We start from the raw sequence: 6000 nt of genomic DNA, 5'->3' as shown, positions 1-6000 counted from the left end.
AAATATTTTTAAAAGTAGCTAAAGAGGTCGGTTTGGAAATTAGCAAAGATACAGCTATGTATATACTTACAGGCCGACACCAAGTGTTAGGTAACAATCAAAGTTTAGTTATTGATAAAAACTAGTTTGAATCAGTTTCCAAATTCAAGTACTTAGAAATAATACTAATAAATGAAAATGTTATTAAATGAAAAAAAAAATACTACTTAATTCAGAAAATGCATCTCTTCATAAACTTTTATCTTCTTTCATAATATCTAAGAATCTAAAAGTTAAAATATACAAAACAGTAATATTAATTGTAGTAGTATACGACGATGAAACTTGGCCCCTTACATTAAAAGAGGAAAATGAATTAAGAGTATTTGAAAATAAAATCCTTAGAAAAATATTTAGACCTAAAAGGGATGAGGAGACAGGTGAGTGGAGAAAACTTGGAACTGCATAATATGCATTCATGTCCAGATATTATTAGAATAATTAAATCAATATGGCTTAGGCGGCAGGCCATGTGGCACGAATGGGAGAGGAAAGAAGAGCTTACAGGATTCTTGTGGGGAAACCTGATGGTAAGAGACCTGTAGGAAGGCCAAGACGAAGATGGAGGGATAATATTGAGATGGACATAAAGGATACGGACAGATGGAAAGTTTGTGTTGATGCAGCCATGAAACTTCGAGTTTAAGAAGACTAGAGAGTTAATTAGTTAGATACAGAAAGGAGAATAGTTCCATTGATTATTAATAGTGAACCCAGGATATGCAGATAAATTAATTTAATTAATTAATTAACATTTAGTTGTTTGGAACACCGCGAAATGAAGGAATTAACTAGAATGCTGCTGTAATTTTCAATATAAACTTGTGTAAATTCAAACTTATATCAAAACAGAAAATCTGAGGTTATCAGTGCTGCTATTTACAATAAAACACTTATGAATATGGTTTCAGTATATTAATCCTGTTATGTCTTGCACTAAACAGAAATGCTTACACGAATCACTCTCTCATAGAAAAATTAAATTGTTTCATCTTCCATTTCAATATGTTTATGTCACTACATTTTGTTAAATTATCTCACAGTTACACATATCTTCAAAAAAACTTTTGTTCATTATGTGTTCATTACATGAAAGTGAGTACTTGAAACGTCCGCAATTTTTCAATATGGCGGACGGGTGATCACCTGGGACTTTTGATATATTGTTATTAATGCTATAAAGAATTTATAATTTACGTACACTAAATTTCAGCTTCCTATGAATTAGCTCCTTTATTTTCTCTAATTTCACTGCACTATATGTCTCTTTCAAGTTTAAATTTGAACATATTATATATATATTTCAACACAGATCTCCTCGACAGTTGTGTGATAACGTCATCGTCTTGCAAACAAGGGTCCTTGGTGCGATACTCGGTGGAGGCACCTACTGGTTCGGAGAAACATCCCTCTTGACCACAGAGACGGTAGCCTTTCGTCTGTGCCACTGCTCACCTGTAATTAGAAAACAATACCACCATTGGTTGTGACTTCATGGTCATCCTGTATTTAAATATTGAAAAGAAAGGCATTAACATACTGAAAAATAGCTATATCTTATTTCATGTAATTTCCTGTATTCCACCTCAATAGTGGTATATTTAAGCCTGATGTAGCTACCTCCTGAAATGTTCTGGAATCGGAATTTATTAACTATACTCTGTCCAGGGAATCTTTGGAGGGAGCGAACGAAAGCATGTTCGGCGGGTCAGACAACTTCAAGTCGGCTTGAAGATCTTGCACGTTTAGCGTTCGGCGGGCGGAAGTTGACATCACGTCTTACAAAGTGAAAGCGTCCGTCCATTCAGACGACTTACAGCCGTCTTGAAGCCGGAGGAAGCCAAGGAAAAGTTGACTCGTTTCGTCTGCACAAGATCTTGCAAGATGGCGGCGTCCGTGGAGATATATGCGGTTTGAGATAATGTTATTGCTGGAATGATTATACAGTAAAAACTGCATATCCCTGAACCTCCATAGGAAGGAAACCTGTAAATACGAGGGGAAAAAATCCCCAGAACGGACCGATTTTATACCTGAAAATGACCTGCTTAAGGCGGAAACATCCTTAACGTGGAAACGGAACACCATGTAAAGATCAACGAGATGTTTTTCTTTTCAGTAAGACGGTAATTTCTTCCTATATTTTTTTCGCTCGCAAGACAACAATGCAATACTGTAAGTGGAACACGCCTCTGTTGCCACTCGCTTATCGGTAACATTGTCGATATGAAAGAATGCGCTACAATACTCATAGCTGTTACGATTCCGTTTCTTTCTTTCATCTCTTACCCTCTTTCTCCACCTTTCTTTGTCTATTTCTCCTCTGTTCTTTCGTCATCTTTCTATTTTTCTTGTTATCTCTCTTTGTTTCTTTCTTTTTCTTCACTTTTATCTCAATCTTTCTTCACCTCTCTTATTCCATCTTCAATCTTTCTCTTTCCCTCTATGCACATCGCGCTACGACGTACACCTGTACGTTCTTACAATACTGTAAAAAGTGTACCATCATGTTGTGTAGTTACATAATTGTAATCTCTGCTATGCTTATTGCGACTGTATCGCATTTTTATTCATGTACGTACATGCATTAGTACTCTACATTATAGTAAGTAATGCGAAATGTAATTCTGTCTTTCCATTATTTCCTGCAGCGCTCTATACTGTATTTGAAGTTAACCCATTATAAGAAAGAAAACTGTTAAGACGGAAAATTTTGCTCGGAACCATCATGTTCCGGGATAGACAGGTTTTACTGTAGTTATACTTGGCGATGTCTGACAACATTATTTGTATTCCAGATAAATAAATGATAATTTGAAAATGTTTAAATATGGGTTTGAAGTGTAAGAAGAGAGAAGTTGATAGTTTTATATGAAGACCACGTTCACTGAATATCTCGTCTGCTTCAAAGAACGAAGAGCGTGACTTCGACGCAAGGTTTGAACAATACAACCTACTTTAATTAATGCCAAGTATATATCCATAATGAGACCTAACGTGGTAACATTATTTTCTATTCAGAATAAATATTTTAATTGATCTCGGAATATTATGAAGCTGAATGTGAAAATGAACTCAAAATTTACTTTAATTATTTAAATTCACTTAAACGCATGACAAAAGAAGACATATCATATTTACCCACTTCCCGAGAATAGTAGCTACTTTTTAAATTCTTTCCTATATATATATATTCTCCGTAATTTTCCCTTTACAGCTTGTATGCTAGTTGTTGCATTGACTAATTTCATCCACAGACCGCGTACCACCGTCCGGCAATTCAGCTAAGATGATCTCAAGCCGGAAATTGGTAGTCACGTGTTTCCTCTCAGATGCATATTGCAGTTGTCTGGCTCGCCGAATGAGGCTAGTGACTCGAGAGGGCTCGACCAATGAACACGTGCGATGGAACGGGATTGAATGGAGGGGAGACAAGTGACTGCCGCTACGAGCCTTTACATCAGTGTGTAATGCTTCGCTCCGCCTACTATGCGCGGCCTTGTTCCAAAGATTCCCGGAATACAGTATATACTTATCACAGCCAGGGTGGTATTTGTAGGGGGATTGGGGATTCCTCCCTCTGGGTACTTGTGTCCCCCCTCTGCTTGATAAATTTTATCCGTGGGGGGAGAATGTTATATGACATAAAGTCATTATCTCATGCTGTCCCTAGAATTTCCCCCTCACTGGAAATTTTTTAAATACCACACTTATCACAGCTACTTGTGTATGTTCAATACTACCCAATTAGGATGATATTGTGTTTTCCTCATGGACCATTGTAATCCTGGACTTGCCGATTTTAACTGCATGCGTTAAATAAAACCTATACTATGTCTCTGGAATCTGTTGAGCAAGTCACGGCATACGGAAGAGAAGGGGAGAAAGTGAGTGAGAGGAGCACTACTGATAACAGGCTTGCAGCTGCATCCGTGTTTCCTGTCCGTGCGCTTATTTCCACTCTCACGAGTTCATTGGTCCAACCCTCTCGAGTAACTACTTTTGCAGGCACTTATTTTCGTTCACTTCCTCCAGAGATTTCCGGAACGGGGTATAAGCCCCGCAATAATTGCGACTCAATATTTTGTTTCACAACGACTAATTTCTGTGAATTTTGAGCTAAGAAAATGTTCACATGCACAAATATTTTACAGAAAAAAATGAAATCACCCGGACAAAATTAAAGATGCAATTTGAAATTGAAAAGAGAGCTATCAGGAATCAGGACAATCAGGCCGTAGTGGCAAGACCGTGGTGTTGTAATAAAGGGGTTCTGGGTTCGATAACAGGTGGAAACATATTACACTGTGGTTCAGATCCAAGCTGTAGATCCAGTTCCGATTAGCCTAGTCGAGCATAAAGTTTCTCACCTCAGTGTATTTACTTATTTCTTTTGCCCAAAGTTTCAGATAGAGTACTGATTGACCATTTTACACTGAAACAGTAACAGCAGGAAAACAACAATGGAATGATAGACGTATGGGATCTACCATGTAGTAGTCAATTACAAATAAAATTAGTGTTTAATTGCTACGGTAATTGCATTTAGTTACTCTTTAAAATGAGTAGCCTAGTTACTGTAATTTTAGTAACGATAACAAAATTAATATTTGCCTATTACACTTACTTTTGATTTTTTTTAAAACTAATTAATAAAATTATGGTTGGCTAAATAAAACTGGAAATAAAAGTTAATCTTCATATATACACAGATTTATTGCAAGCAAATATCTTGAGTTATGTAATTATTACAAGTAGGATTTCAAATATCTATTTTACATTTTCTTCCCTGTATATTTTCATATTAAAACATTTGAACTTTATAATACTTTAATGAATGTTAGTGTTACTTCTAGATGGTAAAGTCGGTAAAGAAAAGAAGAGCCCTTTTGAAGTTCATGCATCTAACATGATAACTAAGCTAACTGTAATGTAACTTAGTTACTTTACATAAGTATGTGGAAGCACATAATGGTTCGCATCTTACTTTCAACTGTAGGTCCAGTCCCGATTAGTCTAGCTGTGCATAAAGTGGACTCAAAAAACTCAAATCCGACATCACCAAAACAATTGACACTTAAAATTGTCTTCGAATATAACTAAATAGCGTGCGAACACAATTATTTCATCACTTCTGACTGAGTCACTTTTAACAACGTATTCAATTATAAGATAATTGTATACTTTTTTTGTAGTCTATTTTTGCGCAAATATGATCTGTAGGTCAAGAACAGAATTCAACGCAACCTTCTAATGGCTTTATAATTTACATCGTAATTAATTTCCTTGTAAGACGATCTACAACTCACAACGTACTAGTTCATGATGTGTACAAGGTTAGGCAGAAATCTTGAGAAAAATATTACAATGATCTCAAAACAGAGAAAAAAAACAATTTCACAGAGAAGATTCAGCTGGTTTAACCTTAGAGTGGATATTAATGTAATTTGCGCAAGGATAATGTGTAATTTATACAACGTGGGGAGTTGACGTAATCAAGTAGATTACAGACTAAGATGGTAATTTAGTTCAGATTGTTAATGCTACTAACGCTATTATTGTGAACTCCAAATCGATGTTTTCTTAAAATATAGCTTTACTTTCCATAATTACAAATCAACCAGTTATTCGTTTAATAGAATTTCCTCAATTACAAGATGAACAAAAAAAATTGTACATTCTCAACTAGTTATTAATTTTTGCTGACTCTGGGGTATCACATAATTTATAGTGATAGAAAACTAAAGTTCCATTCTGTAGATACGCTTTTCTTCCACAACATTGATCGGGTTAAAGCCAAATTGATTTTGTCTGTTTTATTTTATGTTGGGTTAACCACAGCGATGATGATGAATGACGTACTGATTAAATAGATGACAAATAGTTACAAATACACTTTCGAGACTCACATTTGATTTGAAGTTAGATCCTGTAGCTAACCATACCATCATACAGTCACAC

The 6000-nt window shown here is 35.6% G+C and overlaps 1 long non-coding RNA gene across 2 annotated transcripts in view; it reads right to left on the bottom strand.

Annotated features, from left to right (window-relative positions):
- Positions 1-223: 223 nt before the first annotated feature.
- The window catches only part of LOC146002562 (uncharacterized), a 503824-nt gene continuing 498047 nt past the window's right edge, over positions 224-6000 (bottom strand). For both annotated transcript variants that reach the window (XR_014443725.1, XR_014443724.1), the window contains exon 5: positions 224-1494. This is a non-coding gene — a long non-coding RNA (uncharacterized LOC146002562). The remainder of the gene's footprint in view (positions 1495-6000) is intronic.

The sequence above is a fragment of the Lepisma saccharinum genome, chromosome 18, assembly GCF_977018435.1.
Source record: "Lepisma saccharinum chromosome 18, izLepSacc3.1, whole genome shotgun sequence".
Taxonomy (NCBI): domain Eukaryota; kingdom Metazoa; phylum Arthropoda; class Insecta; order Zygentoma; family Lepismatidae; genus Lepisma; species Lepisma saccharinum.
This window is presented reverse-complemented; position numbering and strand designations above follow the sequence as displayed.